We start from the raw sequence: 24,642 nt of genomic DNA on the forward strand, positions 1-24,642 counted from the left end.
GGAATTTAAATTGTTTTCATTTGAAAGGAGGTTGCTGTGCAGTTTCAATTTCATTCATAACTAAACAAAAATTGATATTTATTTATTAAGTTCTACAAAGGCTTATGAACTGAATGTGGATGCAACACAAAGGAAATTTGGCGTTAACGTGTCTTGTGTGAGTAAACAAAAACAAAATTGCACTTCTGTAAACAGAAAAATACTGTAATTTCACTTGTATCTTTTGAATTTTTCAGATATATTTTATTAACATACTCTTTTTTTTCAATGTAATACAGGCCATTCATAACGTTTTTATAATTCTGCAGTGTTTCTGAATAAAAATCCTTTTGTTTGTAAACAAAATCTCTTGAAGAACACTGGTGTGGTTTTTTTTCTTTTCAAGAAGAATATCAACTGTTGGCAAGCCATTGATATAGTACCGTCATGCACGGTGTTATATGCAGCTCTCTGAACCACAATAATTTGATCTCAACAACGAATAAAAAGAGGTTAGTTATTTTTGGCATTAAATATTCTTTTTTATTGAATCTAAAGGTGTGTTTAAGTACCCCTTCCAATCTGGAGAAATTTTTAGATTGAAGAAGAAGACAAAGATTAACAAATTACCTTTTACAGGGTGTTTTCTGCATAAGTGAAATACTTTGCAAACAAATATTTTATTGATATTTGCCTTTACTCAAGATGAAGAAATTTCTGTCCTTATCATAGTATAATATTAGAATATTCTAACGTTACATTTTTACAATACAATATAATCTTGAAAAACTTCACTACAAGTTGAAGTCATTTGATGTATAAAATTAAAAGAAAGAATAAGAATACAGTGCTGTTGTGACATCTTTGTCCATTAATTTTCAATATCCTCTTTCAGTGAAATGTTTCAGAAATTTCTTATTTCAACTTAGAATAAATCCCAAAAGTCTACATCTCTGATTATGCTATGCAACATAATTTTCTTCTTGACAGCTCTAATCCCAGAGACAAAGGTATTTTTCAGGGTATTGTGAACTTCAGATAAATACACTCTTCATGTTCAGACATCAGTTTCCTTATTTAAGAAAAGAAGAAATATTTCTAAAAGATTCCCATTTTCAGTCCTGTTCTATAGAAGTGGTGGGGGAATATCTTTGGTTGTGAGATTTTTAAAGCAGTTTCCAGACCAAAGTAATTCGGATGATCTTTAAAACTTGTGGATAGTTTTGAAATATGACTATTATCTCTTCAAAATTTATATTTCCATTCAGGGTGCACTGTTCACTTCTGAAACTATCTAATGATTATAGAAATTTTTAAAAATAGAAATTAGCTGATGACGTTTAGGCGTGGCTGCTAATGTTATTGTTATAATACACATTCCACAGAAGTATATGTACAACCACAAAATGTTCCTGAAAAGTAGAATTATAAACACTTTCTTAAAATAAGAGGATAAAATAAGACATGTTGGGTTTTTTTTTCTACTTCAAATCTTTATAGACAATTTCTGATTAATTCTCATCCCAGACTTTATTCCAGTCTTAAGCCACTTCATAAGACTTTAAGGAGAAATGTTTGAATTCTTTTGTAGTACATAAAATCCCTTTTCAAGCTCAGTTAGTTTGAAGTAAACAATATCAATGTCTTGGAAGCAAGTCCTACAATAAACATCTGGGTTTTGGTGTGATCCTCAATAGTGTTTTACCCATTGCTGCGTTTTATTTTCTATCATTGAAATACATTACATAGTTTAAAAAAAAAAAATCTCCTGATATTTAGTCAGCTGTAGAGATCATTAGGTAATAGTTGCTAGTACTTCTTCATAAACATCTAAGCAGTTTATAATTGTGCACCAGTGGTTGTGTGACCTTGGAACAGTTGGAGCTCTGAGATGTATGCATTAGTAAAGTGGGTCAGAGAAAGGAGAAAGAAATGCTTCCTGAGTAAAATCAGTTAAAAGGGACACGGGTGAAGTAGGAGAGCAGAAGATCATTGTTTGAGTGTGTTCCTTCAAAAAGCTTTACAGGTGTAAGAAGTGAGACAGCTTGTCTGAGCAGGGAGTTGACCAGATGACAGCGATAAAAGAACTAGCATCACTGAAAAAAAAAAGTTCACCTGGTGAAGGAGAGGATGCTGAAAGAGTTGAAAGGCATGAGAGTTGAAAGAGAAGGACTTCACAGGCTCAATCAGAAGAAAAGGAAGACCCAAACAATAGGGTGGTAGTGGGGTCAGAAACTGCATAAAGGATGTGAGAACTCAGAGAAAATGAGGGGTGGGAGATTGGGCAGTGAAGTACAAAATAGAGACAATGTTTGAAAGCTGAAGAAAGTAAAACCTGAATATACAGTATTATCAAAGCGGTTGTCATCTGCTAAAATCCAACAGCAGCTGAGTCACAGCAGTAGGAAATTTGGAGATGTCGCAGCAGCAATTTCAAACCTGGTACTGCTTCCAGAAAGAACAGGTAGCAAAAAGTGACTGCAACTCACAGGAATTCACTATGCCCTGGATCAGGTCCCTGACAGCAGACACTCCAGTTAAAAGGGAAAACAAAAAGAACAGAGGAGGGTTACAGGCAGGAGGAAGATTACAATCTCTCAATGAGACAGAAAGTTTTCACAGGGCAGAGTGGAAAAATAATGAAAAATAACAAAACCCTTCCACTTCATTAGCTTCTATTTTTCTTCAAATCTCATCTAAAGGAGAGGTTCTTTTCTTACCAATTTTTTTTGTGTGTATTAAGTTCCTTCCCTTTTTCAATTTTTTTTAGGTACATTCATAAGTCACAGCATTAAGCATGTTCCTGGATACAATCTGAAACACTACTTATGCTTATTTGTGCTCGTTTTCTTCTGAATTAATTCCATTTGATGAATTATAATTACCATCCCCTGTTAATATATTTATGTTGAATGTATAGATTTTATACGGAATTTAAAATACTTAGAACAATTTTTTTTTCTCCAGTATATTAAATATTCATATATGGTGACCAATGTTTCACAGTTCTATTCTCTTCTTCTAACAGCATCTGTACATAAAAGAGATGACTAAGGGAAATGGGGATTATGTTAAAACATATTTCTTAATATTACTGTTCCTTTGGATTTGATTTCTTCCTTTTATAACTACAGTTAGAATTACCAAAGTAACACCTATGCAGAGTTTATGCAATTGCTGCAATGAGATGACTCAGGTGTAAAGTTATATACATATGTCCACCAGGAACTTCAGCAACTTTGAAAATATAGGTAGATTCTCCCAGATTCCTAGAAAACATCTACAAACATAATCATGCAGGGAAATAGTGAGTGAGTTTTCACTAAAGCAGAATTTTTCCCTCTTTTTTGGATAAGTATAGTAATAGCACATGCTATGACAGAAAATGAATCGTGCTGATTCACAAATAACACTAATATATAGCTGTGTAAAAAAAAAAAAATCTCTATATATTTATATATATATACACATACACACAATTGAGGACTCACATTTTCAGTGTTGCTGCTTTTTCTTCAGAGAATTCCTCTACTAAATTTGCTACGACTGGATTCAACAGTGTTTTTAATCTCCTTAAAAGCACGATTAAACAGATGCTTCCAAAATGCCACTGTTGCACACAAATATAATCATTAGCTGTTTTACAAATCCTTTCCATAAAAAACTTTAGACCATGCCAAAAATCAAAGACTGTATTCAGTACCAAATTACATTAATAAAAGCTGTATGTCATAAGAGATTCAATCATCCTAATGTTAATTTCTTAACCCTCACAGATAATTGCGTAAGATTACAAAATTAATTCAATTTTTCATACTTTGTTAGTAAGTCCAGTCCCATGCCTAGAGAGCATTCTGTAAGTCAGGAAAAAGATACTGGAGTATTCAGTTTTTGGCATCCGTGTGTTCTGCTGTTTCAGCATTGCATTCTATGTACTACTTGAGCTTCTCACTGGGGAAACCAAAATAGATATAAATATTGTTCTAACAAAAAGAACTATTTTAAGCATAACGGAATAGCACAAATTTTGCAAGTGGTCACATTCAGAGATTTTATGATGATGAAATCAAAAATCCTAATGTCAAAATTGTGGATTCATTTTCTTATTTTTAGAATTTTTCTCTCATTAGTATGTTTTGTAACACTAGTAATTTTGTGATCTATTGTTGGTGATATCAGAAGCTAGTTCCCCATTGAAAAGCTGGGAGATCAACTGAGTGACAAGCTCCTCAAAACTACAAGACGTTGCTTCCCAACAGTGCAGAAAGTGTGTCTTGGATTTCAGCTGCCAGTACAGATCCTGGCTGACAGGTTCATGTAATCATCATTTGAAATGAAAGAGCCCACCAACCCAGCCCTATTGAAACTCAGCAGCATGGAGGAGGAACTGGAATAAACTAAATCCAACATAGCATGTGAATTTTAAGAATAGTTTATCATAGTTTTGCTAATGCAAGCTTCTTTCACCTTCAGAAAGCTCTTGTGATGGGCACCATGAGAGACGTGACTCCAAGTTAAATGGGTAGCACATTTCATTTCCTATTACTGATAATTTTCCAAGTGATGTCAACAAATCAACATTAGAATTGGGAAAACATCTCTATAAATAAACTTGATGAGCACACAGTTTGTCATATTGTAAATAAAATATCTTCATAGATATGTAGCTTAAGTAATAAATTATATCAAGAAAATAGTAAAAGTGTTGTAGCAATATTCTAGTTATATGAAGAATATGCCATTATTCTAGTCGCTACTGTTGTCTCAACTGTTGTGGGGCATCTCTGACAGATTTTCCCTAGAGCTGTTTGCATTTCAATTGCAACTTCAAGATGAAGCTAGAGCAGAAAAAATTTATAATGAGTTTTGCAAATACCAGTTCCTAAAAAAAAAAAAAAGTCTAATAGGAATATATCAGATACCTCAAGACATAAAGCGTCTGTGTCCCTTTTTCCAAGATCTTCGTGGATCTTATAAGAATAAAGTTTATTTATCAACATGGCAGCTTATAAATAATAGGTAACAGTAAGCATGGAAAGCAAGTTTCCATTTCATGTTTCATACTGGAAATCTAAGAATTAAATTCAACTAATCAAATGATCAAAAATATACTACGTGACACTTCTCCAGGATGAACAACACAAATTTGGAATAATGAATACTTACAATGAACTTCTAACAGGCAATCTTCAGAGCTAAATATGCTGAGAAATAATACAGTGAATAATGAATACATCAGAGAAAATAACGACCCATATATGAACAACTCTAGCACAGAAAAAAAAAGATAAAATATGATAAATTAATATGCTTTGTTATTAATTATTCACCTAACTGTTCCTGCCTGTAGAAAAGGACTTCTTTTTCTCGCAGTTCTTCCACAGTAAATCTTGAATTACTTTGATTATATCCATCCTAATTCACAAGTATACTCAGATAAGTACTTCTATTTTACCTGACACCAGTGTAGCTGAATTTCCCAACATTGGTTTAAAATGACTGAGATTCTGGATCATATTGCTCTCTCCATCTATCTGAGTTTCTGAATGGGCCCTGCTAACGTCAACAACTTGAACTTCACTATCTCTGTAAAGTGTAAAATTATTCCTATATTCCTTAAGGTTAGAGAAAACTATTTCACCACCTAATCTGCTCCCCACTATGAAGAGGACCATGAGGTTCACCAGTTTTTCTTCTGTTAAGCTTAAAATACACGTAGGTATTTTATATTTTAATATAACCATTAATGAAAAGGCAGAAAAAAGAACTCAGTTTAAACTCTTACCCTAGGTCTCAGTTTACATAATTTAAAGTTATCCTAGGTCCCAGACTTTACCATATAGCAGAACTGGGAATGCATTACAATTTTACTGTTGTCATTAAATCATAGCATCCTTCACCAGATTCCAAAAATCAGAGAAATGTACCCACTTCATACAGAAGAGAGCAAATTTAAGTGAGGATCTTGACCCAGGGATCATATCAGTTCCAAAATGCAGTTGTGTGTTTCACACCAATGAAACCTTCTTGTTTCAAGCTAGAGAATCACTCTAAGTCTTAATGAGTCAATTAGCTGAAAAATGGGGTAAGAATCATAAAATCATAGAATCCTTAGAGTTGGAAGACTTTTAGAGGTCATCTAGTCCAACTGCCCTGCAATGAATAGGGATATGCACAGCTAAGTCAAGTTGGCCAGGAAACACTTTCAATACTGTGAATATGGATTCATAAATTTATTTACTTTATGTGCACAGGACTTGCTTTGAAAAAATATTAAGTTATTTGATTCTTTTCATGAATTAGTGATTGATAGAATGCTAATCTAAGCAAACATATTTATCTTCTCCTGTTCTTGCACTTATTAGCCATTTATGTGACTGACTCTTTGATCCATACGAAAATGACTAGCTCATGTTATCTTCAAGCAACTTGAAAGTCCAGAAACTATAAAGTCAAACTCAAATGTCAGTAAATTACCATGTGGTAGATAAAAAAACTGTTAATACTTGTTTAACACAACTGTGATGTCAGATTAGAAAGGCTTATACTGTGTTTTTTCAGTGTGTTCCTTGTGAAGACGTGCCGTACACTTTGTCTTCCAAAATTTACTGGTGCACTGTGCACTGTGCCACTGGTTAACCTTAGCAAGTTTGGGAAGTTCTAATTATGCAGAAAGTACATATACTTGAACTTACTAACTTTGCAAGAACATCACTGACTGGTTCTCAGAATTAAATTCTTTCAGCCTTTTTCTTACTGCATGATGTTTTAATCCAAAATGTTTTTATTATAACCAGAACCTTGCAACATAAGTAAAGTTGGCAAAACAAGATCCAGTGTAAAAGAGCTTCTGCTACTCTGGGATGTCTGACAGTAGGACAGACAAAACACAGGGATATGAATTTATCAAGGAAATATATAACTATACCAAAATACATTTAAATTAGCATATCCTGAATTATCTTATTCAAAGATGTGCTTATCATATTGATCCCTCCAATACCCATTTTTTCTTTCTTGTGGCAATAGTGAGTGTTAAAAGAATTACCCAAGACATCTCTGAGTATCTCATACCCAGCACATTCACTGAAGGTATTTATGTGATTTGCAGACCATAAAGCATAATTCCCTGTTCATTTTGACAAAAATATTGACCATTAATTGAAGCGATGCCATCATCCTAGGTTGTATGTGACACTAAAGTGTATGAAACTAATGGGCAATTGTTTTATTTTCTATATATTTACTCTATATTTTGCAAAGTATGACGCTGTCTCTGATGCAGAAGGTTAACTGCATAATTGAAAATCATTATAGGACAAAACATTCATCATTTTGATTTTCACTTCATGCTACAGAACTTCTGTATAGTTTAATGCCTAGCATAGGCTTGCTCACCTTATTTTATTGACAATACAGGTCTATCCAATATCATTACCTTTAATTCTGAAAATCTTTCTTTGTTGTAATCTTTCATGATTTTTATCAGGTTGATGTAGAAAGGTTAGTGAAGTCTCTGAGTGCTGTGATAGCCACAGAAGCTCCACAGGTTGTTCAGTTGCAAAGCCCACACAAAAGTGCAATGGTTTCATTCCTCTGACAGAAATACAGTGGCATGAGAAATTGTTTCAGCAGTGGTGGGACTGGAGTTCTCATTGCATGGTGGAGATAAAAACTGTAGACTGTTTTCTGTCATTAGCATTGCTAGGATTAATTTTGCTCTTGTGGACAGTTTTTTTATTCTTTGCATGATGTTTCCTTTTCAAAACTTTTTCTTCTACCTTTCTACTTTCAGATTGAAAAGAAATGGTTATAAATAAATAAAATTTGAGTTAACAACCATTTCAGCTGGCCCCTTTATTTTAAGCTAAGCTGAGAATGAAAAAAACATGCTGCCATGAAAGAAGTTGTTGACAGACATCCGCAGCTATTTCAGGAAGGTTCTCTTTTGAATCCATTTGGTCTTACTGAAAGGGTAAAACCTTGCATCCCTCCACTGGGATCTTTGCTGCACTTCTTAATGTTTTTGTGAAGCATTGTGAATAACTGTTAGCAAAGTGACTAACTGTCATTTTACTAGAATTAAGTATAAATTTTTTGGCAATTTTTTCCAGTAAATAAATTTTTAAATGTTGATTATGTGAATAGAGACTACACTTGATTGGAACAGAATTTTTCTGAGCTCATTTTGGACATTTAAACTTAGAGAATGACCAGTACAATAAAACCAGCAAGGTACACTGCGTAACACTAAGTGCTGAACATTTAAAAAAATATATATATATATTAATGCAGGAAAAAATCTGACAATTCAAATCAATTTAATTTGCATTTAGATATAATCAGTTCCAAGCATGAAATGTTACTTAATCAGGTAACAGCTTCATTAGCAGTAGTTAATCACATACTACCTTCAACTCATTTTCAAAACTTGGAATTTGTTATTCAAATTATAGCAATTAAAATATCTTAGTCAAGGGTTTGATTCATCTGAAAAAATACTTATGCAAACTCACCATTTGTGATACTGATCATTTAGAAATGCCAGACTGTGGACTGAATAGGAAAAAGGAAAAGGAAAATACATATCATATTAGCTGCATGTAGAGTAACTGCAAACTTAAAGGAAACTGGATATTTTTTAATTTATAGGAATTCTGGGATTTTAGTGTCACTTTACCCGTGTCCATTTCCTGAATCTATGAACCCAAAGAGCATATTAAAGATGCCTCTAGCAATTTTTTGAGTTACCTTTCTTAGAAAACACTGTGATCTCCGAGAGAAAGCCTCCAAAAAAAAAAAAAAAAAAAAAAAAAAAGCCACCAACAAAATAAAGTACTCACAGTTTTTGTGTGTCATGTATGCAATGCAGTTGGTCAAATCATCTATTAGCGTTCTAAACACAGCATAAAGAAGCAGAGAAAATGAATGAAGATAAGCTGCTTTCCCTATATGTAATACAATTTACAGATATGCTAATTTTGAGTATTTGGCTTGACATTATATCTTTAATAAATATGACTTCAACCGTTATGTTCTAGCAAGTTGTGTGCTGAGATAAAAGATAATTTTCACTGAGGATTTTAAAGGGTGGAACAGGTGAGATATAAGACACTTGTCATGTACATCCAGAGTGTTTTCATTAGCTGTGTGTGATGCATAATTTTCTGACGTGCAACATATATATGCTCCCATTTAGTTGTGGTAGTTTAAATTTCTAAATGATGCTGGCTGACAAGAGGATTTTTTTCTAAAGAATGAAATAATAAAGAGAAAATAGTATTCTCACAGGTACATGGGGAAAAAAAAATGCTACTAGAAATTCACCAGACTAGTCTTGCTTAAAAGCTTTTCATAGTATCTCTAGTGCCGTATATAATATTTTTGGTGTTCAGTAAATATTTGTTATACAAAGAATGGATGTCTCTTTGAAAGTTCAAAGAGTTAGACAAAAGGGATGGCTAAGAACTTTTCTAATGACTAATGCATAGTATAAAAAAATTAATACTATTCTAGAAATTAGAGAAAATTGTGTAAAATGGAAAGAGCCATAGCATTAGTACTGGTTTAAGAGGCTTTCTTACACCTGAACCCATGGTCAGTTTGCTAGTTTTTTCACTGCTGCATACAGATTTCTATCAACAGAAGAAAATTACAGGAAGTTTTCAAAAAAAAGAAGTCATGACTACTTTTCTTATTAGCATAATGAGCAGCTGTTTCATAGTTAATATACTGTTTAGGTGCTATTAGCAGAGTCATGTGATTCCCATTTTCAGTGAAACATGAAAGCACAAAGAAATGATGAAACAGTACCAGTGCCGTCTCTCCCACCCTCACTCAGATGTTTGCATTTGAACCTGAAGCTTGTCTGAGATAAAGTGCTATGATATGCTTCCTCTTAAGAATACGCAGGTAGATCAATTTTTCACTGAGTATTTCAGAATTGCATCCTGCATTTACGAGTTCATTTATGATATTCAACAAAGCAACGTGCAAGGTTTTGCACATGGGTTGTGATAATCCCATATACATACTGAGAGAAGAATTCCTTGAGAGTAGCCTTACAAGAAGGACTTAGAGTGCACTTGCAGCCTGGAAGGCCAATGGTATCCTGTGCTCCATCAGAAGAGGGGTGGACAGCAGGGCAAGGGAGGTGATTGCTCCTCTCTACTCTGCCCTTGTGAGGGCCCATCTGGGGTATTGTGATCAGGTCTGGGGCCCCAACACAGGTTAGAGAGGGCCCAGAGGAAGGGCTGCAAAGATGATCAGCAGGCTGGAGTACCTCTCCTATGATGAGAGGCTGAAGGAACTGGGGTTGTTCAGCCTGGAAAAGAGAAGTCTGCAGGGAGACCTCACAGTAGCCTTCAAATAATAAAAGGGAGATTATAAAAGGGAGGTAAATCAACTTTTTACACAGGTAAATAGTGATAGGACAAAAGGGAACGGTGGTCTTAAATGAAAGAAGGGAATATTTTGATTAAATGCCAGAGGAAACTTTTTCACTGAGAGAGTGGTGAGGTGCTGGAACAGGCTGCCCAGAGAGGTTGTGGATGACCCATCCGTGGTGGTGTTCAAGGCCAGGTTGGATGGGGCCCTGGGCAGCCTGCTCTAGCCCTTGATGAAGTGGTTGGAAACCCTGCCTGTAGCTGGGATGCTGGAAATTGATGATTCTTGAGATTACTTCCAACCCAAGCCATTCCATGAGTCTATGAGAGATAAAAAGTAGTGACCTGAGAATCGCTGTCTCGCTCCAGTTTATAGGAGGGAGAGGAAGTTCTTTGATATATGTTTATCTGTCATGAGATTAAGAAACAACAGTTCAAATGTTGATCCAACCAGTTTATTACAAATCTTAATCAGAGAGATGGGGAAGGGGAGGCCAGCAACTATTATGAATTAGGGTGATGCAGAAGGGAAGGCAGGCAATAGAAAAGATAGGAAAGAAGCAAGAACTGTGTAAAGCAGGGATAGTCACCACCAGGATCCAGCAGCGGTCCCGTTGCATGCTGCTCCAATAGTCTGAGGCAAAAGTGCAAGGGGAGAGCAGCAGCTGCGTGACTGGTCTTAGGGAGAAAGAAGATGCAGGAAGAAGCTGCAGGGTAAGTCTGGGAAGAAGCAGCAGGACTCAGGTAGCAGGCCCAGAGGAGTCCATCAGCATGCAGGCATTCCGTAGTGAGGAATCTGATGGTAGACACCTTTCTTCAGCATGCAGATCTCAGGTCATGAGGAATCTGTTGTCAGAAACCCTTCAGGGGAGAGCAGCAGAAGCCTGGCTGGCCTTAGGCAGCAAGAAGATAGAGCACAGAGCAAGTCCAGGAGGGAGAGAGGCAGGTTGTGAGGCTTCTCATGTCAGAAAAACCCCTTCTTCTTCATGAGTAATCTGTTGCCAGAAACCTAATCTCATGTATGTAGGTCCCTTTTTTATCCTTATTCTTCTGCCACTGAGGCACTCCTAGGCATTTGGGTAAAAGTCATGTGCAGTACCTGCTGAAAGGGCTATCTCCCTTGAGATAAGTACACACAAAAGATGCTTCCTGGCCATTAATCTGCTGTTTATCTCTCTCTTGTTGCCCCTGGCCTTGTCCACCTGTGTTCTTCAGACAAAGGATTTCTCAACCCTGGTCAAGAACTTGCTTGGACTTGTTCATCTGTGTCCTCAGCAAGCTTTAAGGCAATGGCATAAAAGAATCTTCTCTTACAGAAGCACAAATGGTTGCTAGAGCACTTCTTACATCTGTCTTCATTTCCTTGTATTTTTATACCTCTTGTTAAAAAAATCACTGCTGTTTCTTTAAAAAAAGAAAGAAAGAAAGAAAGAAAGAAAGAAAGAAAGAAAGAAAGAAAGAAAGAAAGAAAGAAAGAAAGAAAGAAAGAAAGAGAGAATTATTAAAGTAACTTGGTAAATGCTATTATCAGGATATTGCTCACTAAAGCCTAAGAAAAAGTTCAGAAATTTATTTGCTCACAGTGGGAATTTCCAAATCTATGAAACCTTTACTTTCAGCACCATGGGCTGGACTTCAAACCTATTAGGGTTAGAACTAACCTATTTAGATTCTTGAAGAAATGGTTGGATATCAGGATTTTCAGACAAGGATAGTCAATACTCTTAGATACTCCTGAAAAATATAGATTTGTTTTTCGTTTTGTTTTGTTTTTCTATTAACTGTGTAATCACCCTTTAAAAACCTGGCACTGACAGAGAGAACATTACCATATTTTAAGAAGCAGAGACAATTGTCTTCTTACTGTTTGAAGAACGTAAACCTCAGACAGCCATAGCAGTCCTGAATTTAACAGCACAGTATATTAATATGTACTCTGAATTGTATTAGCCACTCAAAGCCAATGTACCAAGATCTTCTTGTAGTCTGTATTTTAATGTTTGTTACTATAACATTATTCAGACGTCAAAGAATATCCCATTCTAATACAAGTATAAAATCACTGAAAATTTCTGTAATTACCATACTTTGTACTAAATAGTACTCAAATTTTGACAGAAAAAAGGAAACCTTTAGAGCAAAGGAGCGTGTCTTGCTCGTGTTTCTATAATGCTTTAATTACCTCTAAGGTACCAGCAAATTATTTTTTAAGCTGATCTTGACAAACATTTATTTCCAGTCTCATTCAATTGTGAAAGAATTGCGATGTAAGTGGCCATTGTAAATTTGAGACCTTTCTTTAAACAAGACAAAGGTGTAAGAGAATCCGCTTCTCTTGTAGACTAGGAAAAAGGCATCTGTATTTCCTCTTATACATCACTTGTCACTGCACATTATCTTCCAGTAACAGCTGGTGACATAGACGTTATACCTTTAGGAAAGTTCACTTTTCTCTCTTCCATCTGTTTCAGTCCATTTACCTCAGAGATAATACTCTGTTTTGGTTGGTCTCCTCACAATATCTTACCCAGATCATAATTTAAAACTCTTCTGTTTGGGATACAGGTCATGTATTTTTTTACTTCCTTTAAAACAGCTGAAAATTATGGTTCCTGCTATTCTTTTGTTTTAATGCAACAGAGGTTGTCCAGCAAATTTTCTTGTAGAAAAAATAATAAATAAATTTGAGAAAACCGATTTCTCTTTTTGTATCATTCACAGCTTGTGCTAAGTACAGAAATTTTTCCAGGCATATTTCTCTCTTGTGTTTTTTGCTAACTTCCTTTGTTTCTCCAAACAATAAGTATTTCTTTTAGTTGAGTTCCATTTAAAAAGCTTTATATGGCATCATTAAGAAACCCTTCATCATCATCTGCTTACATACTGGAAGGAACAAACTTCCTTAAGACTTTTCCTTGGTACCTTAATTGGGGTGACCTGGCTGTTGCCAGCTGCATAATACAGTTCCCTGCAGTCCGAACACTGGAGATTTTTTCTGGAGATTTGAATAGCAGTTTTTGGTTTCTCTAAAATATTAGTTTCTACTTAAAATCCAAATTTAACACTGGGCCGACTTTGTTTTGTTAATATTAGCATACACAATCAATACTTATATTGTTATGAGTAAGGTTCTGAGGGTTTTTAAGACAGTGTGTTTTAGCTAATCTCTTATTTACAACAATAGAGACATCTTGTGATTGTTTGGCTCACTTCAACATCAGTTTGGGATTAATTTTCCTTTCCACACTTTACAAGGTTCTTTGTTTAGTAGTTTTCTTTTTTATATCTACTTAAAGACCTAATGAATTCCCAGAAAATGAGAGAGAGGTTTAAGTTCTTACATTACTTAAGTGCTTTAATTAGATAGAAATGGAGGTGTACAGAAAATGGAAAATCATTTACTTTTTGTAGAAAATGTCTCCAGGCATATTTTCCTGTGTCTTGATTTGTTGGAGCTGGCTTAAATATTCTTTTTAAAAAATAGAAAATATTTCCCTCTGCCTTCCCTCTGAGCAATTTATGACCTCTTTTAAGAAAATGTAGGAGTACGGCTATTCCCGCTGTTGATGGGAGATGACAAAACTTAACTTCATTGGAACCAGGACAGGGCACTAAACAAATCCCAGCAATCAGTTTTTCAGAAAGCTAATATTGAACAAAGTCTGTCATATTAATTTTCTCTTAAAAAAAAAGAAGAAAGAAAAGCTGCTACTGCAGTACCTGCTGTAAGTTTCAAATCCTCAAAATTCTAATTCTGAAAATTGAGAGTGCTTTATAAATGTGTTATTAAATGACAAAAGCTGCTATCTGTCTCACTATCCTGGGCAGAATAAACCACAGATGAGAGGGAATATGAAATTTTTGCCTTGGAACATATTTATTTATTCAATATATTTATCTGAGGGTGGCCTCATTTCTGTTAATCTGCTGGGAGACCACTCATGCAAAGCTACTCAAATGTGTTCAGTACACTTAGAAACACTGAATCCTTAGTGTCTGGGAACAAAGAAAGACATTTCCAGGCACATGTTAGGATGTGTATTATCCTGTCAGGTTAACATTTCTCAAATCTAAACACTGGGAGTATTAAAGATCAGGAGTGATTTTCCTATTTAAATAATAGCATTTGTAGGCTAGATGTTTACCTTAGAGCCTGACAAGCCGAGACTGTTAGTGAATGGAAAGAGTATATTTACCTCACAAGGATTTGCAGCCAAGTCTCAGTCAAAAACATCTTGCATTTCATCTACTTTCAGAAAAACTTTCATGAATAAACAAAAAGTATTTGTTGATTTTGGGTTTCAATGAGAGTATACATGAGATCCGAAATAAATTCTGAGGAAGTATATTTTCACTTACTACTAAAAGGACTGGAAAAACATTTAGATTACTTATCAGTGATTAATTTTAAAATAAGTTCACAGAGAGGAAGAAAAACATGCCTGGTGGAAAAGGTGTAAAATTCCTTCAATTGTTCAAAAGATGAAGTCTAGGAAAGTGAGTCTGGAGGAACTGAAATGTACTGGATGGTTATAGTCTTGAAAACATGATATTCCCAAAATTTACTTAGAACAGACAAGAAAAGGGTTAAAGACAAGACTGTGATGTACACACCTGCAAACACTATGATGATGTACCTCAAGAAAGCTAAATTCAGCTCATGTGGATAGCTTTCTGCAGATAATACTTCTGGAGTTTTACGAGATCCACAATTTTATGTTATAGGACAGTCTGATAAAACATCATTAGGCTGATACCAATAAATGCTTATGATGTGGCTAACTGAAAACTGCAGAATGAATGTCAGTAAGAAACATTCATCAAATTAAATATTTCTGTGGGTCAATACTACACCTAGTATGATTACCAGATTAACAAGTCACAGCAATCATTCAAAGACAGATTAAATATTACATTAGTTCAGTTCACCAAATGTGTAACTATAAAGTTACACATCAGACTATATGTACAAAATGAGCACCCTGACACATGGGTGGTGAAGTTCCTTGGGGGTAATGGTGATGCTGGCTAAATCTGCAGTAATGGAAAGCCTAAACATTGTGAAAAGAATGTAGGAATCATATTGAACCAGACAAGAAAGCTGTGAATTAGTTCTAGACCAGCACTGCATTTGAGGAGATTCTGGGATGTAAGAGGAGAATAGGATATTAACTTTCACATATAGCATTTTGAAGATATGCTATAATGCTTTACTTTGGGTTTCCACATTAGTTTGAGTTTTCACAGTTTTTAAAAAAATAAAATGATGCTAGGGTAGTTTCACAAGAAGCTACAGAAATAATCAGAAGTCTGCAGCGATATATTATATGGTAAAGCACTGTTTGGTCAGTCACTATCTTTTTTTTTTTTTTTTTTTTTTTTTTTTTGCAACACTCATTGCTGATAGGTATTTAATCTTACTGAGAATAGCATATGGCTGGAATTTGAAGCCAGGCATAATCAATTGGAAATAAAGTATCTTCCTAGCAATGACAGTTTATTAACCAGGTATAAATTTCTCAGAACGTCTTCTCCCTTCCTGTCTTTGCACAGTGAGGTTCTGCATAAGATCATAGAATGATAAAATCATAGAATGATTCGGGTGGGAAGGGACCTTTAAGATCATCTAGCTCCAACCCCTTTGCCATACCCAGGGAGACTTCCCACTAGACCAGGTTGCTTAAAGCCCCATCCAGCCTGGTCTTGAATGCTCCCAGGGTGGAGGCATTCACAGCCTCACTGGGTAACCTGCTCCAGTGTCTCACCACCCTCAAAGTATGGAATTTCTTCCTAATATCTAATCTAAATCTACCCTTTTCCAGTTTAAAGCCATTTGCCCTCATCCCCTGCATGCCCTTATAAAAGTCCCTCCCCAGCTTTCTGGTAGGCCTTCTTCAGGCACTGGGAGGCTGCTATGAAGTTCTCCCAGAGCCTTCTCTTCTCCAGGCTGAAGAGACTCAATTGTCTCAGCTTGCCCCTATAGGGCAGGTGCTCCAGCTGTTTGATCATCTTTGTGGCCCTCCTCTGGATCCACTCCAACAGCCTGATGTCCTTCTTGGGGTTCCCACATGCTGAGTCTTTCAACAACTGATATCCCCAAATCCTTTTCCTTAGAGATGTTTTCAAGCCATTTTTCGTCCAGACTGTAATTGTACTTGGGATTGTCCTATCCAGGTGCAGGAGCTTTTGTTTCGTTTTGCTTCAAAATCACTCTACCAGCTGCAGCGTCCTTCTGAAAACCTACTTACTGAAACAATTTTTTTTTTAAATTTCTGCTGACCCTCACAGATCCTGAATTCATATATGGTTATGTCCGAATAAATTTTTGCAATAAAATTTTATCTATATAGAGAAGCGAGAATATCCAAATGAGAAAATAGTCTTGCTTAGGCAAGATCAGCCAATGGAATAAAATCAATATAATTAGCCTAAAAGCTCTGTCTAGCCTGAACATCATAGGGATTTGGAATAAAAAGTGCCCTTAAAAGAACACATTTACTACAGATTTCTCCAGAGGCTGATGAAGGAATTACAAAGAATGATAAAGGGATACATGTACTTTATAGGAGGTAGCATATTCCTGTTCTTGTAAATTTAAAAGCTGTTTCTTGCATTTGCTTTGGTATTTCTCTAAGATAAAAATTTCTGCTCTGTTAAGTGAGCATAAACTTGAAAACAGTGTAGTGATACTAATGATTTCAATATACTGGACATTTTTTTACCCAAAATTGATTAGTAAAACTCTTTACAGTTTGGAATTTATTTGGAACTTCATCTTAATTAAATTGCTATTTTTTCAGTTTTCTGAAATTCTTGCAAGTTTATCTACTCAAGAAAATACTTTTCTATTGCTGCACTTCAATGAAAATAGAGAAATAAATTCAATATTTTGAAAAGTAAAACATAGAATGAGAAAGGAAATTGACTAATTTTCTGATACAAAATATATAAATAATAGGCACGCTCTATGAAATATCTCAATGTCCAGTATTTATCCTGAAATTAGGCTATGCTGAGCTCTTAGTATTTTGTCAGGTTACCAACAACATTTAGCAGACTTACAGAAGTATACAGTTTTTAGGAAAAAAGTGAATGAATTGGATTAACATAATTTAGTTTTCTGAAATCAGTATGTAAATATTTTAATAAGAAACAATATTTTAAAGGATATAAGTACGCCTGATTATATTTTTGTAGGAAGTTTTTTGAATATGTTTTAAAGTGATATATGATCTGAGAATTTGCTATCAATTATCTGTTATACTTTATCCTGCTGGGAACTCATTTGTGAGAAGCTAAAGTACTTATAATTTTAGGTGGTCATATTTTAAGATCAAAATTTAAAAAAAAAATAACTCAAAAAAAATATAGCATATAAGTAGATCTTGTAATACACAAAAGTAACTGTTGAGAACGTGGAAAAACAATCTCAGATATTATAAACAACAGAATATAGACATAATTATTTTGTTGGGAAATGTTTCAGTCTTGTTTTATATTCAAGACTGTCAAAAGAAATATAACCTGAAATTCTTTCACAAATAATGAAAACCAATCCCTTCTTTGCAATCTTTAAAAGAAAATGGCAGTTTAGCCATATTTTGTCTTGCTGAATTATGTAGTATATGAACTGGGCAAATATTCCTATTGATTCCTATTTTCTGTGCTCCATTAAACCTTACAGACCTGATATCTCCCTTAGTATACATCAACAGTCACAAATGAGAATGCACTTTCAAATCTCAAATAGTTCATGATTCTGAATATTCTTAGTAGTGTCAGGAAAATAATAGTGTAGGTAACGAATTAATTTGGAACAGATTTATAATGATATGAAGCCACTATTCAGTGAGTTACCTAACAAATGAAAATAATGTTATGGTATATTTTTGCTGTTTCTTTAGCAGACTTAATAATCAGTCATATTCATACTGAATACCAAAAACAAAGTTCAAGAGATTTACTCATGAAAGCTATTCTAAAAATATCTTTAAGAAGAGTGTTTGTGTTATATCTGTCCTCCACAATCAATAATAAAACTTAGGAAAAAACTGCCACAAGCCTTGTATCAATTATTCTAATTTTTCATGGATGCTTACAGAGCATTTCATTTAATTCTGGAAAGTGCAAAGCCTGTTCTAATTTGGAAGCGTCTTGACTTACTGATGAGTGTCATCATTCCTGTCATTGTCAGCATCATAAGCCATGTTTGGATGTGGAAATAATTGGTAATATTAAGTCTATCATTAAGACTAGGTCACTTTCTGTATCATTCAGTGGCAGCTCATGTAATAGAAGTATCTATCTCTAAAGCCAGAGAAGTATATGACAAAAAATCTTTGAAACCCAAGAGCTTGAGTGCCTCTGGGAATTCTCACTGTTTCTTTCATGCAATATGGAGTTACACTGAAAATAAATTTTAAACCCTGAGTATTCACTGAGCTGTTACAATAGTAAATACATATGCATATTTACTTATAGACTCTAATGAGCCTTTCTATATTTTTTTTCTCTTTTTATGATATTTTCCTAATCCTAAACTGATTAGAAATACCAAACTTTGAGTAGTATTTTGTTTCTAAAAAGTCTTAAACACAGCTTTATACATGATTTTATTTCTCATACAAACCCAGTGTGGTTTTAGGAGAACACAGTATGTGGACTTGTTTATTTCAGGATTTAAAATTGACTTCAAAATATAGCTCTTTCTTTTTCTCACTAATGAACCATAAAATATCAGGTTCCTCACCTGCCAGAAACTTACTGATCTATGCTGCAGATGTTGCACATAAAAGTAAAGAAATAAATAAATAAAGCTAATATTTTAATCTTTATAAATAACACAAATAGTTTTTTGATAGTGAAATAAAAAAAAAAAAAATTATCACAGAGAGTTGCCTTTGTACAACACACATGATTTTAAGTCAGAGAGGGACAGAGACCAAAGCAAAGGCCAGGTGTGAGTGTTCCTACCGAAAAGCTGGAGTGAGGTTACAAGTTAGTTTTCATTACTGCAACATCTTGTGGTGTTAGAAATAAAAAAGTCAGGTGATTAGGATTAGGTACTGAGCCTTATTCTGACCAAAAAGTCAGAAAATCTATGCTGTCACATCTCATGTCTGATACATTTCTGCTCTCCCTTTCATGTGTGTATTCTACTATTTTGATAAATTTCTAATCTAGCTCATAAGGTTGGACTGGGTGGTGCCATTAGGAAAGACTCACAGTCTCTTGGATGGAGAACATCCATGTGTGGATGTGTGAACATAAAAGATCTACTTTGAATTCAAGGTACTATAATGGGCACTCTGTTACAAAGGCTGTATTACAGGAACAGAATAACGTTCTCCTAAAGGCATGAAAGAGATATATTAAATTACTTCACACTCATCTTTCTTTGACTCTGGCTAAGAGGCTGTGTTAATATCAAAATACCAAATGGGAGGTCAAAAAATGGGCAAAGTGCCTTGCAGTATTTGCTGACTTTATCAAACATGAACATTTTGATGTACCTAATGATTTTATCTTTGAAATGAAGTGGTGAAGGATGATCAGGGATAGCAGTAGACTCTAATTACTATCAGTGAATATCTACTAGAATCATAATTCATTCGAGGAAAAAAAATGAATTAATGGAATTAATGATGAAAGTAACACAGAATCTACTACAAGGAAATTACATTGTATTCTTTTCATTGCAATGAAAGGAGGTTCAAGCAGAGAAGCAATGAGAATGAAATATTTGTAGGAAGAATTAATGTCTTTAGCTGTCCAGACTATCATTTCCACCGTGCAAAATATCATTGAGAACAGCCACTGTATAGAGATACAATCATAACATTTATAACAACGTTGCTAATAAATACAGCTCTCAACTTCATTGAATTGTATGAGATTATCTTGGTGAAGGACAGAGGAGGAGATCTTCAGACTTTACGTAGGCTGCTTCAGAAGTAATGCCACCTATTTATTTCCACGGAAACTGCAACAGATATAAAGAGCACAATAACACTCATTGATAGACTAAATTCTCAGATACAAAAGTCTGTTTTTCAAAATAGTCACCACCATTAGCTTATGGATTTTCACCAGCAGTGAGCAAGAGCCTGTATGCTGCACTTGTAAAAAATCTGCACCAGCAGAGGTGACCCCACTGCTGCTGTTGCCACTGCTGAAATGCACCACCCACCACCTCACTGTGCTCACATCCACTGTTTGGTCTCCATAAACATTCAGCAAGTGTCAATGAATATCAGTGGGTGCCATTTTTTCCACATGGAGGAATTCAGTGACACATGGAATTGAGTGACACACATACTCATTTCCATGTCAGTCGCCGCTTTGTCAGATTGCCTCCTGCTGCTATTTGTTACACAGCAACAAAATGTAACAGAATATTGGTGGGAAGGCTCAACTGCTACTGCCATACAACCAACATCCGCTTCTGATTCTACCCAGAATATTAAAACAAGAATAAAAAAATATACAAATAATCTTTAGAATGTTTTGAAGTATTTAATTATGAGATACTTTTTATCTTTATTGAAAAATAAACAAAGTATAGTATCATATCATCAGTACAATAGCATGGACTTTTTCTAGAGAAAAAGTAAGGCTGCCGTGGTGCATCACTAATTTTGTTATACTTAACTTCAAGCTTGTAGTAACATGGATGATGAATCACTCATCCATCACCTTAGGAAGCAAGTCTTCCTGCTGAACCAAATTATAACAGACAGGGGCTTTAGCAACTCTGCTTAGCAGATTTAAGAGGCAGAGGGAATGTGATGAATAATGGAAATTTCTCTACAGACTGAACCCTGCAGCACCATGCCATAGATGCACGCCTTAGAATGAGACTTACATTCTTAGACTTACCCTGGTTAGGTTTCATGGCATTTCAAGGGCATCTGGAAGAGGTAGGTACACAGTTCTTGTATAAGCACATGGGTAAACCTGGGCATGTTCTTATTTCAGTGGCTTCTCTCTTCCAGTTCAGTATCTTAGATGCAAGGATATTTTTCTTCCTCTCATAGATTCCATGTTTCTAAAACGGAAGGCTCACAATGAGCACACACTTCAAGATTTTAGGTGTAGAGACATAAAACAGTTAATCAAATCTATGCTATTTTAATGGTACTTTTCAATGTTGAGAGCAAATCATAAGTTTGTCAAGAATATATCAAAGAAATTTTTGAAGAATGCCCAGAGCCTATTTTACCTTTATTTTCTTGAAAGGAAAAAAAAAAAGGGGGTGGGGAGGTTCTCAGCCCCTTCTCAGAACACCAAAAACTTTGGTTTGATTAGAAACCTTCTAATTATAAGTATATATTTAAAGCTGAATCTCAACATGCAGCTAATTATGGGAGAACTAATCCTACTATATTATATACAGAAAATGTAATTTATTAGAGTGTGCCAACTGTGTTACATTTAAAATTGATTTTACACAGAAATAAATGGATATGTCTTGAGAAGGTGAGTTTATACTTCTGATAATACACATAGGTGGATTGTTGGACAAGATGATATTAGAGGTCTTTTCCAACAGTAATGAGTTTATGATTCTCTGAAATCATCATGGAGTCTAAAATAATCTCCATCAAAGCATCTTACTGATGGACTACTCTTAGTCTACTTCCTCATTATGGTCCAGAACTCACATAAGCAAAATAGAAATGTCCATTGTATACAAATCATCTTCCAAAGCCTCTTTTTACACTTTTTTTTTTTTTTAACCATTGGCATAATTTTCCACCACCTGTTATCTCAGACCCTACTAGAAAAGAGAAGGTAATAAGAGACATTCTGTTCTACTTCAGAGACCTCTTCAGACGCATTCTGAGATATTTCCCATTCTTGCATTAGTTCACATTAAAATATTAAAGGCCTATCAGTAAGTTCTTCTCATGCTTTTATATTAAGCTTGATTTTACCGTGAGAGTTGTTTCCTCTCCTTATTAGTGTTTGGTTTATACATGGTACAGCACGATTATTAGACTTTTTCCATGATGAAAAACTTTGCTGAACTTCTGACTTCTGAATTACTTACTTGCCTTAAATAATTAAAACTACGCAGGATTGAAAAAACAAGATTGATTGCTGTTTACTAGCATATGAAGCTACAGTCTTATATGACCCTGACCAATTTGTATTATAGACTCTCCACAAAAGTGATATGACTGTTGAACCATGAATATTCTCTTATAGCTGATGGAAAAAATAATTGGAGAGATGTTGAAGAAAGATATGTTTCTCCCCAGACAGAAGCACGAAGCTGAAGTGGTAGCAGAACTGTAAAGATCTTACCAATAAAAATCTAATTTTAACAGACAAAATAAGTCTCAGATATTGTGGCATACACGCTAATATGAGAAAATCATGAGTAAGATTGGGAAAGAAAAGTGTAAATTTTTCTAATTCTGAAAACAATCCTGAATAAAGAAAAGTGTTTGTTTACTTAAAGGAAAGAATGTGCCTTTTACACAATACAATATTGATATACACACAAATATGAGAATGAGTGCATTGGTGGGTAACCAACAGTGTATTGCAGAAATATTTCAAAGAAATACCGTGGATTTATCTACAAAGTTTATTTTTATTTCAGTCAACATAAATTCCTACACTTTTCACATCACTTTAATATTTTAGCATCTTACATATTCAAGTACTTTGTGAGCAGGAGATATTGATTCCTTAAAACATACCAGAAGGGAGAAAAGCCTTTTTCTGTTTTTCTTAATTTACAGATGGAAGAGCAGATGAAGGGATTAAAGATCCCTGAGGATTTAGAGTGAAAGTACTTCCCACGTAGGCTTGTATTTAAACTTTTTGTTGATCAGGGTTATGTTTTCTTTCAGAATTTTGTTGTGTGGTAATATAAAGCTATAGGTAACCACTGTGAATCAACTCTATATTCAAGTGATGTTCTATCATAGATCAGATATTGTTATTTCTGTGTTTTGTAAAGTATGCATATCGCAGTCTGAGATGATAAAAAGAAATTCTTTCTGTTGCTAAACACAGCCTTTCATCATTATAGATAACTTACCTATATATTTTGTAAGATGTTTACTTTCTTTGCCAAATTTCCTTTCCCTTTTTATATGTACTGCGAAATGTACTTTGCATAGCATTAGTTTTCTCTTTTTAGTAATGACCTGAAAGCAAACCAAAACATTTTTACAATATTATGTTTTCAATTTCTTAGCTACATTCTTAAATTTTGAGGCTTAAATCATTGCTGTTTTGCTGTAAAGATAATGTTACACCATCTTTCACAATATTCTGCAAACGGTATTCTGTATACCATTGTGTATATAATTTTTGGTTAAGTTTCTCATGCTTATAAGTTCAGGGATAACACTGTTGACTGACAAAAATGCAACTTCAGACAATTTAAAGGTTTCACAAAAGCTCATATTAATTCAAAACTAAATTCACACATGAATGAACTTATTTTAGTTTTGCCAAGTTCAAAAAATTGCTTCACTTCAAATTCACATTCTTCTTATGTATTACAGGAGCACGTGAGTTTGGTTTTGCTGCTTTTTCCAGGGAGTGTGAAAATACTGGAAAGAATATTGTACACGTGTAGCAGAGAAACAGCCTTCAGTTCCTGTAGATGTGTGTGTTATACGTTTTTTCCACAGCAAAAGTATTTTCACTGATTCATCCAACTAAACATATGTTGTATTGCACAGCTTGTAAACTGGGTCTCTAAGAGATCAATCAGAATTCTGGGAAAGTCTGTACATCCTCGAGGCCTCAGCTGAAGACATGAGAGGAAGCTGCATGAAAAGCTGAGCAGAAAGGTTTGAAAGCTTCATAGGCAGCTTCTGGGCTATGCCCGCAAGATTGCATCTCCATCCCTGTGTTGGAGGCTCCTTTGGCTTTGCATGGGACTCATGCAGGCAGCACCTGTTTTTGGCTGAGAAATGACTGACAGCCATCTGGCTCTCAGTTCTTGGTCACTGCTTGCCAGCTCAATGGTACAGCTACGTGGGTACAAAGTCAGGGGTACTAGTGCTAGTTTGGGCTGTGTCCCTACACTCACAGCCTGACCCAGCACACAGTGTTGGCTTAGTAGGGTTCTGATCCACGCTAATCATTTGGAAGACCAATGACTGATTTGATAAAAATTTACATGTATTAAAAAGTGAACTGCTTGTCTCGCATTTACTGTTTCAAGTTTCAACATCTCAATTTTTCATGGTAGTATCTGAATTTTCCAGAATTTTCAACAACTGAAGATAAAAACTCACGTCTTCTTCAT

This window comes from Phasianus colchicus, chromosome 4 (assembly GCF_987193195.1).
Source record: "Phasianus colchicus chromosome 4, bPhaCol1.hap1.1, whole genome shotgun sequence".
Lineage (NCBI taxonomy): Eukaryota > Metazoa > Chordata > Aves > Galliformes > Phasianidae > Phasianus > Phasianus colchicus.